The sequence below is a fragment of the Apium graveolens genome, chromosome 11 (assembly GCF_009905375.1).
Source record: "Apium graveolens cultivar Ventura chromosome 11, ASM990537v1, whole genome shotgun sequence".
NCBI classification, from domain to species: Eukaryota; Viridiplantae; Streptophyta; class Magnoliopsida; order Apiales; family Apiaceae; genus Apium; species Apium graveolens.
The window spans coordinates 50,374,361-50,384,534 of record NC_133657.1 but is presented as its reverse complement, the minus strand read 5'-3'; the positions used below and the strand labels follow the sequence as shown (position 1 = coordinate 50,384,534).

The window sequence follows — 10,174 nt, the reverse complement described above, 5'->3', positions numbered from 1 at the left end:
GCCTGATTGGATGGTGATCACTGGTTTCTATAATGGTTTGAGAGCCCAATCTCGGCCCATGCTCGATGCAGCAGCTGGAGGCGCCTTATGGGCCAAAAGCTATACTGAGGCTTATAATCTTATTGAGACTATGGCTGCAAATGAGCATCAAAACCCAACTCAAAGGATGATGCCTGGGAAGGTAGCATGTATTTTGGAAGTCGATGCAGCTATAGCTATTGCAGCTCAGCCCCAAGCGCTGTCTATGAAGGTCGATTCTCTAGCCACCTATGGAGTCAATCAGATAGCTATGGTTTGTGAGCTTTGTGCAGGTTCTCATGCTACGGATCAGTGTTCTTTGGTTAATGAATATGTTCAGTATGTGAACAATTATCAGTGACCGTAGTAGCCTGTGCCAGCTACTTATCATCCTAACAACAGAAATCATCAAAATTTCAGCTGGAGTAATAATCAGAATGTTGTTCAGCAACCATATCAGCAAGGCGTAAGTAAACAGTTCAATCCACCTGGATTCCAGCAACCACAGCAGTATGCACAAAGGTAATCATATCCTCAACAAGGAGGTGCAGCTCCACCCTCTAGTGCTGATTTTGAGGAACTTAAGCTGTTGCGCAAAAGTCAGGCGGTCTCTATCAAGACCTTGGAAAATCAAATCGGTCAAATAGCCAATGCAGTGCTCAATCATCAACCTGGCACACTTCCCAGTGATACTGAAGTGCCAGGAAGGAAAGAAGCTAAAGAGCAAGTCAAGGCTATTACCTTAAGGTCTGGAAAAGTTGTTGATGCTGAAAAAGCAAAAGAAGAAGAAGCTGAAGCTGGTGATGAAGAAGCTAAGCAAAAGGAGAAAGCGGCGGAACCAAGGAAGACTACTGTTGAACACACTCTGCCTGAGGGTAATACAGGAGAGAAACAGCTCTATCATCCACCATCTTTCCCTAAGAGATTGCAACAATAAAAGCTGGATAAGCAGTTTGGTAAGTTTTTGGAGGTGTTCAAGAAACTTCACATCAACATACCTTTCACTGAGGCTCTGGAGCAAATGCCTAGTTATGTGAAGTTTATGAAGAGTATTCTTTCAAAGAAGGTGAAACTGGATGATCTTGAGACCGTTGCTTTAACGGAAGAATGCAATGCTATGCTGCAAACAAAAGTTACCTCCAAAGCTTAAAGATCCAGGTAGCTTCACCATTCCTTGCACCATTGACAAGTTGTCTTTTGACAAGTGCCTTTGTGATTTGGGAGCAAGCATCAATCTGATGCCATTGTCGATCTTTAAAAAGTTGAACTTGCCTGATCCAAAGCCCACCTACATGTCTCTACAATTGGTTGATCGTTCTATTACATATCCACGAGGCATAGTGGAGGATGTGCTAGTAAAGGTGGATAAGCTCTTCTTTCCTGCAGACTTTGTTATTCTGGATTTCGAGGAAGATAAGAAGATTCCCATAATCTTGGGGAGACCTCCCTTGGCTACCGGCCGTACCTTGATAGATGTGCAGAAAGGAGAACTTACTATGCGGGTGCAGGATCAGGATGTGACATTCAATGTATTCAAGGCAATGAAATTCCCTACAGAAGATGAGGAGTGCTTGAAAGTGGATTTGATTGATTCTGCAGTTACTTCAGAACTTGATCATATGCTAATGACTTATGTATTGGAGAAGGCCTTAGTGGAGGATTTTGACAGTGATGATGAGGATGGCAATGAGCAACTACAATATCTAAATGCTTCTCCTTGGAGGCGAAAGTTAGACTTGCCATTTGAATCTCTTGGTACTTCTGACCTCAAAAATGCTGAAGGAAGGCTCAAACCATCTATCGAGGAAGCACTTATCTTGGAGCTTAAACCATTGCCTGAACACTTGAGGTATGCTTTTTTAGGTGATGCATCTACTTTACCTGTTATTATTGCATCTGACCTTTCAGGTAGTGAGGAGGACAAGCTCTTAAGGAGCTTGAGAGAATTCAAATCGGCTATCGGATGGACTATAGCAGACATCAAGGGGATCAGCCCTTCATATTGCATGCATAAAATTCTGTTAGAGGAAGGTAGTAAGCAGACTGTTGAGCAACAGCGCAGACTTAATCCTATCATGAAAGAAGTGGTGAAGAAAGAAATTCTGAAGTGGCTGGATGCAAGAATCATTTATCCTATTTCTGACAGTTCTTGGTTGAGCCCCGTGCAATGTGTACCTAAGAAAGGAGGTATTACAGTGGTAGCAAATAAGAAGAATGGGCTCATCCCCACTCGAACAGTCACAGGATGGAGGGTATGCATGGACTACAGAAAGTTGAACAAGGCCACGAGGAATGATCACTTCCCTCTTCCGTTTATTGACCAGATGCTTGATAGGTTGGCCGGTCATGAGTATTATTGTCTTCTGGATGGTTATTCGGGGTATAATCAGATATGTATTGCACTAGAGGATCAAGAAAAGACTACCTTCACTTGTCCATTTGGCACGTTTGCTTTTCGCAGAGTTTCGTTTGGCTTATGTGGTGCACCGACCACTTTTCAGAGATGTATGATGGCTATATTCTCTGATATGATTGGAAATAATGTCGAGGTGTTCATGGATGACTTCTCCGTCTTTGGACATTCTTATGATGAATGTTTGAATAATCTTCGTGCAGTACTCAAAAGGTGTGTGGAAACTAATTTGGTGCTCAACTGGGAAAAATGTCACTTTATGGTGCGTGAAGGCATTATTCTTGGGCATAAGGTCTCTAGCAAGGGTCTGGAGGTGGACAAAGCCAAGGTGGGAGTCATTGAAAATCTTCCACCACCAATTTCTGTGAAAGGAATCCGTAGTTTTCTTGGTCATGCGGGTTTTTATCGGCGTTTCATCAAGGACTTTTCGAAGATATCTAAGCCGTTGTGCAACTTACTTGAGAAGGATGTGCCTTTCAAATTTGATGATGAATGCTTGACGGCATTCGAGACTCTCAAGAAGAGTTTGATAACTGCACCAGTTATTACAGCACCTGATTGGACAGAGCCTTTTGAAATGATGTGTGATGCGAGTGATTATGCGGTTGGTGCAGTTCTTGGGCAGCGCAAGAATAATCTCTTTCATGTGGTCTACTATGCTAGCAAGACCTTAAATGGAGCTCAAATGAACTACACCACTACTGAGAAGGAGCTCTTGGCTATAGTCTTTGGTTCCGAAATATTTCGATCTTATTTGCTTGGGACAAAGGTGACAGTATTCATTGATCATGCGGTCATTCGCTATTTGGTTTCCAAGAAGGATTTGAAGCCTAGACTCATTTGTTGGGTGCTCTTGCTACAGGAATTTGAATTAGAGATCAAGGATCGAAAAGGTACTGAGAATCAAGTAGGTGACCATCTCTCTAGATTGGAGAATCCCGAGTCTACTTCACATGATAAGACATTGATAAACGAATCTTTTCCGGATGAGCAGTTGTTCGCAGTTCAGGAGGAAGAGCCATGGTTCGCAGATATTGTGAATTATCATGTCAGCAATATAATGCCTCCTAATTTGACCACAGCTCAAAAGAAGAAGTTTCTACATAAGGTGAAGTGGTATATGTGGGATGAACCGTATTTATTTAGACAGGGAGCTGACCAGATCATCAGGAGATGTATCCCATTCTGTGAGACGGAGGGGATATTACGAGACTGCCACTCCACAGTTTATGGTGGACCCTATGGTGGTGAGAAGACGGCAGCTCGTATTCTGCAAGCAGGTTTTTTATGGCCTACTTTGTTTAAGGATGCTCATCAATTCGTTTTAAGGTGTGATCATTGCCAAAGAGTGGGAAATCTTACGAGAAAGGATGAGTTGCCATTAAATGTAATGCTTGAAGTCGAGGTCTTTGATGTTTGGGGAATCGATTTTATGGGGCCATTTGTCTCGTCCTGCAATAATCAGTACATCTTGCTGGCAGTCGATTATGTCTCAAAATGGGTAGAAGTCAAGGCTCTACCGATGAACGATGCAAAGGTAGTGTTGAATTTTCTTCATAAGCAGATTTTCACAAGGTTTGGAACGCCACGAGTAATCATAAGTGATGAAGGGTCGCATTTATGCAACCGTAAGTTCACTTCTATGATGCAGCGCTATAATTTGAATCATCGTGTTGCTACTGCCTATCATCCACAAATGAATGGTCAAGCGGAAGTGTCTAATAGAGAGATCAAGCACATTTTAGAGAAGGTTGTTTGTCTGTCAAGGAAGGATTGGTCTTTAAAGCTCGATGAAGCTGTTTGGGCTTACAGAACAGCATATAAGACTCCACTTGGGATGTCCCCTTTCAACTTGTGTATGGTAAGGGATGTCATTTACCTGCGGAGCTTGAGCATAAGGCCTATTGGGCGTTGAAGAAGTTGAACCTGGATCTAGATACAGCTGGAAAGAAGCGAATGCTTCAGCTAAATGAACTTGATGAATTTCGACTCCAAGCGTACGAGAACAATAAAATGTACAAGGAAAAAGTGAAAAGGTGGCACGACAGGAAGTTACATCCTAAGTTATTTATGCCGGGACAGCAAGTTCTTTTATTCAACTCTCGTCTCCGACTTTTTCCTGGGAAGTTGAAATCAAGGTGGTCTGGACCTTTTATTGTCAAAACTGGGTTTCCACATGGAGCGGTGGAGATTTTTGAGAATGATTCGTACCAATAATTCAAGGTTAATGGTCAGCGTTTGAAGCATTACTATGGGGACACGGCAAACCGGAAAGTAGTTAGTGCCGTTTCATTGTCAACTTGATTAAGGTACGCTACGTCAAGCTATTGATGAAAAAGAAGTGCTTCTTGGGAGGCAACCCATGATTTGTTATTACAGGAACCCTTAGAAGTTTGTAACCTATCCAAAACCACAAAAAAATCAGAAAAACAGGGCAATGAAAAAAAATTCCAGAAGACCCCTGAGCGCCCGCTTAGCTCTGCTGAGCGATCGCTCAGCAAGCTGAGCGCCCGCTCAGCTCTGCTGAGCGCCCGCTCAGGGCCGACTGGAAGAAATTTTTTAAAGTCCTATAAAAATAAAAATAAAAATCTGAAAAATAAAAAACAAAACACAGCCCCATTACACACGACCTATTTCCCCATTATCCCATGTTTTTAACCCTCAAACTCACTCCTAATCAAATTTTACCCTAATCTTTACCCTATATATACATACACCTATTCCATATACTCCCCATACACTTTCAAACCTTAAACTCTCTCCTATATTCAAAAACACAAGTCTTAAACACTTTTTCTCAGTTTCGATGGCACCCAAGAGATCCAGGACTATTGATAGCAGTAGCACTGTCCCTACTGCTGATTCTTCGAGGGGTACTGCTGCGAGGCCTCGGTTTTTTGATAGGGCTGCTGAGGAGGAGTATACTAGGCTTCTGGGTAAGCCGATTTTGAAGGAGAGGGGGTTCTTACCATCGGGGAGGGATGGTGAGTTGTTGCCTATGATTGCAGAGAAGGGTTGGATTGCTTTCTGTGAGTCTTCTGAAGCAGTTCCGATGAGCGTTGTTCGCGAGTTCTATGCGAACGTGAAGGCTGAAAAGAATGGGTATTCTGTTGTTCGGGGGATGACAGTGGATTATCACCCTGCGGCGATTCGCCGTGTGATTGGGCAGCGACAGAGGAAGCCCACGGAGGAGACTTGGAACGAGAAGACTGCTGAGGATTTTGACTTGGATTTAATTTGTGCTACTCTTTGTAGGCCGGGCACAGTTTAGACCTTCAAGACTGGGACTAACGAGTATTGCCACTTTCCGGAGATTGTGATGAATAGGTATGCCTGTGCATGGAATGCTTTTATTTGCGCTAATATTCTGCCTACTTCACATGCACATGAGGTCACAGTTGAGAGAGCACAGTTATTATGGGGAATTTTGAATGAAGAGTACTATGTGGACCTTGGTGAGTTCATCTACCAAGGAATTCTGAAGTTTTTGAGGGGAGCTAAGCATATGAACATCCCTTATGCATCCACGGTTATGAAGCTTTGCCGAGCAGTGGGAGTTCAATGGCCGTCTCATGAGCAGTTGCAGTTGTCGGCCGCTCCTATTGACTCCGGAACTCTGCATGCGATGCAGGAATGGACCGGTGGTGAGCCCGAGGAGCATGGGTTGGGTTATCATCTTCCAGGAAGGCGTCCAGCACGTGGTGCTACCATGGCGAGGCCAAGGCGAGATGAGGCTGATTCTTCTAGAGCTCAGAAGGGTGCTGGGATGGCTGATGCCCAGTATAGGAGGCTGTCGAGGAAGATGGATGTTATGTACGAGACGCAGAGCAGGTTTGCTCAGGAGCTCACCCTTGCGCTTGGGACTGCTTTTAGAGGCCTTGGAGCTGACATCCAGTGGCCGGTTTTTGGTGAGGACTCTGCATATCCGCCTCCTGATACACCACCCTCTGAGGGTGATGATGATGATGATGATGATGATCTCTCTGAATAGGTATACCCTATGTTCCTTTCTACTACCTTCACTGGGACAGTGAAGATTTTAAGTTTGGGGTGGTAGTTAAGGAATATTTTGTGTGTGTGTCATATAGTTGAATATTCATGATAGTTTAGTTCATATAGTTGCAAATTTTTTGCCATATAGTTTTTTTTATTTATTTTATTTATTTATAGCTTTATATATTATGTCATGTACCTCATGCATATACCATGATCCCATTTGCGCTGATTTAACAATTAATTTGTGATGTTGATGCGAGTGTAGTGATAGCGTTAAAGTGATGTTGAGTCTTGTAGGTTGATATGCATTCTAGAAACACTTGTAATTTCACTAAGTCTTAGAGAATGCTTAAAGACTAGATTGTTGTTATGGTTTGATGGTTTTTGAGGTTAATCTATTAATTATGCTTAGAATTTTATAATAGGTTCTTAGTAATAAAAGGCATGAAAAGAAAAATTGGAGTAAAAAATGGAATTCATTGCTAATTATGGCTAGGCGTCAAATGGCTAGTAGCCGGCTCGTATTTTTATGCGAGTAGTCTAGGGTTGAGCAAGATGTAGCGAAACGCACTTGCTCAGAAATTTTAAAAAAAAAAAGAAAGAAGAAAAAAAAATAGAAAAAAAAGAGAAAAAGAAGAGTTGATGCATGATTGATCATGAGTGGGCTCTTTGGTATTCGAGTTATTAAGTTCTTAGTGGACTTTGTGCCTAGTGACCTAAGGCTTTTATAGTCTGGGATCCGCTAACCTAAAGCTCGTTACATGGATGCCATTGCATAAGTCTTTTGTGGACCTCACTCATTGCACGGTCAAATAAGCATTTGTTTGTTGTGTTAAATAAAAGCGTGATTCCGTAATAAGCTCCAGTAATCTTGAAGTGTTATAAGTCATTTTGTGCCTAGAATTTTATTCTTTGTATAATCATGTGATTTCCTTGAGGATAGTCGAGTTATGATAATTGATCTAGTTTCGAAGCATATCTGTTAAGCATCTTCACACACCACGTTTTTGGCTGTATGTTAGCTTGCATGATTGGACTGTTCTTTATTCGCCTAATTGCATTTGTTGAGATGTCGTAAGTTGGTTGGTTTGGTCGTAGTAAGGGGGATCGCTGCATTTCATATAGATTGCATTCATGCATGTTTTTGTTTTGTTTTTGAGTCTGTGACGCTTGAGGACAAGCATCGATTTAAGTTTGGGGGTGTGATAAGTGGCATTTTATACCACTTAGAACGTCTTATAATGGCTTGAATTGATGTCTTGAAATCAAGTATTTTATGTATTTGATGCATCTTTCTAGTGTTTGTGCATTTCATGGTATTGATTGTATTTCGGGAGAGATTTCATAAATAATAAGCCTGGGCATGTGTTTAGCATTGTAAGCGGAAAGATAGGAGAAGATTGCAGTGAAGAAACGGGAGAAAACAGTGCAGATTCCAGAAGGGGTCTGAGCGCCCGCTCAGCTCTGCTGAGCGACCGCTCAGCTCTGCTGAGCGACCGCTCAGGAAGCTGAGCGCCTGCTCAGGAATGCTGAGCGGCCGCTCAGGGATGGGAAATCAGATTTATTATTTTAGACTCCTGATTCTGTTTAACTTCCAACTTCTGAGTTAGATGGGCTTTATGGAACTCCTATATAAGTAGATTTCAGAGACGTTTCATAAAGGTTGGATCGTAGTATTAATCGAAGAGCGAGGAGATAAGGAAGAAGACCGTTTTAGCACACCGCAACGAAGAGGAAGCATATTTTCTTGTGATTCTTTATTTCATTATAACGTTGGATGCTAGTTTTATTTACTTTGAACCTATTTACTCTTGTGACATACTCTGGTTTAATATAAGTAGTTTTAGTTATTATTCTTGTGTGTTATTATGATGTTTTAATATGAACCCATGATGACGATGAGTGCTATAATGGGCTAATCGTGATCATGGGGTCGTAACGGATTTACTATGGAATTCTTTAGTTAGTTGTTTAATACCTTAGTGTGTGATGATTGTATGATATCTAGTATTGGTTGTGCGTATTCATCTTATGTGCGTCGCGAACATATAAGATAGGGTGTTAATCTCTTGTGAAGCGACGGTGGATCTTGAGATTTAGAACTTGTCATGCTAGCATAGGTTCATGTAAGAATATGCATGATTAGTGGGTAACTCTAGCCGTTTTATTCGCCCTGTGTAATCAAAAGGAATAACTTGTGCTTAAATTGTTATGTTGTCAATTTCTGTAGACATATAGGGACTCAATATAATTGATGCCTATTCAACTTCTATCTTATTTGTGGATGTTTGGTAGAATGGTATTAGTACAATGAAAGTTGGCTTTTATCAGTTTCGTGTTATTTAATTAATATCATCACGATTGCATGCTAAGGGTAATAACAATGACTATTGAAGGAAGTAGTAATGAAGTTGTGATCTCATGAGTGTTTTAATATTGTTAATTCAAGTGTTAATTAAGTGCTTAATTCTCGTAGTTAATTGTAGTTAATAATTAGTTAATCAAATCTAAGTGTTATTATCTTAACATTGAGAAGTAATCATACATTGGTGAGTGAGTTTAATTGAACATGATTAGTCTGAGTCTCTATGGGAATGAACTAGAAAGTATTCTATATTACTTGCGAACGCGTATACTTGTGTGTGTTATTAGCGCGTGTTTTCGCCCTAACAACCATGCTTTGAGCCTTGTTCCTTGAAAGCTCCACATTTTTCCTTCATAACCCTTCCTTAACCCAAAAGATGGAAATCTGCCACCTAGAACAAATAAAGTAGAATGCCCTGAGATTGGTAAAGTATATTGTGGATTTCATATCGTAGAACTGCTTTATAGTTACTTGTTGAGTTTTATACTCATATGTTTTGTTTTAATCTAACCATGGAAGTTAAGCTAGAAGATGTCCAGGCTTAGGCACACTGCTCATAAGAGCGTACCTGGTGGTCCGTATCGTGTTGAGGGCTTCCGGTTGCCAGAGCAGGTAGTGGTATTTCTGAGTGAGCAAGCGCTTAGCCAGAGAATTGTAAAGATACAATGGGTTATCAGTCGGTTCCAAGCCGGAATCGATTATGTTTATTTAATATTATTTTTGGGTTGTAAGTTATATTTTATGATTGGTAGTTGTAATCTTGTCTCATACATTATCCTGTTTGATCCTGTTAGTAGTTAATCGGGGTTTATGCTTATTTAATTATTAGATTAAAGGTGTGTGGGTCCTCATTTCCTAACCCCGAGATTGAGGGCGTCACAGCGATTATTCACATTCTCTTTGAGGGACAAAGCGAAGTGTTGGTTACATTCTCTAACACCGGGGTCTATCACCAAATGGGAGGATCTTGCTCAAAAGTTTCTCACTAAATTCTTTCCGATGGCGAAGACTGCTGCAATCAAGAATGGTCTTACTCAGTTTGCTCAGTAAACTGGTTAATCTCTGTGTGAGGCTTGGGATTGTTATAAGAAGATGCTAAGGAAGTGTCCGCATCACGGCATGCCTGATTGGATGATCATAAACGATTTCTATAATGGTCTAGGTGCACATTCTAGACCTATGATTGATACAGCAACTGGTGGAGCCTTATGGGCTAAAAGCTATAATGAAGTTTATGAGTTGATTGAGCTAATGGCAGCCAATAAATACCAGAATCCTACGCAAAGAATGTTACAAGGAAAGGTAGTAGGAATTCTGGAAGTGGATCAAGCTACTGCTATAGCTGCGTAACTACAAGCTTTGACGATGAAAGTGGACTCTTT

The 10,174-nt window shown here is 41.2% G+C and overlaps 1 non-coding gene across 1 annotated transcript; it reads right to left on the bottom strand.

The window, feature by feature from the left end:
* Positions 1-9,806: 9,806 nt before the first annotated feature.
* Positions 9,807-9,913, bottom strand: LOC141698788 (small nucleolar RNA R71). Its single transcript, XR_012565290.1, has one exon. It is a non-coding gene; the product is annotated as a small nucleolar RNA R71 (small nucleolar RNA).
* Positions 9,914-10,174: the final 261 nt, after the last annotated feature.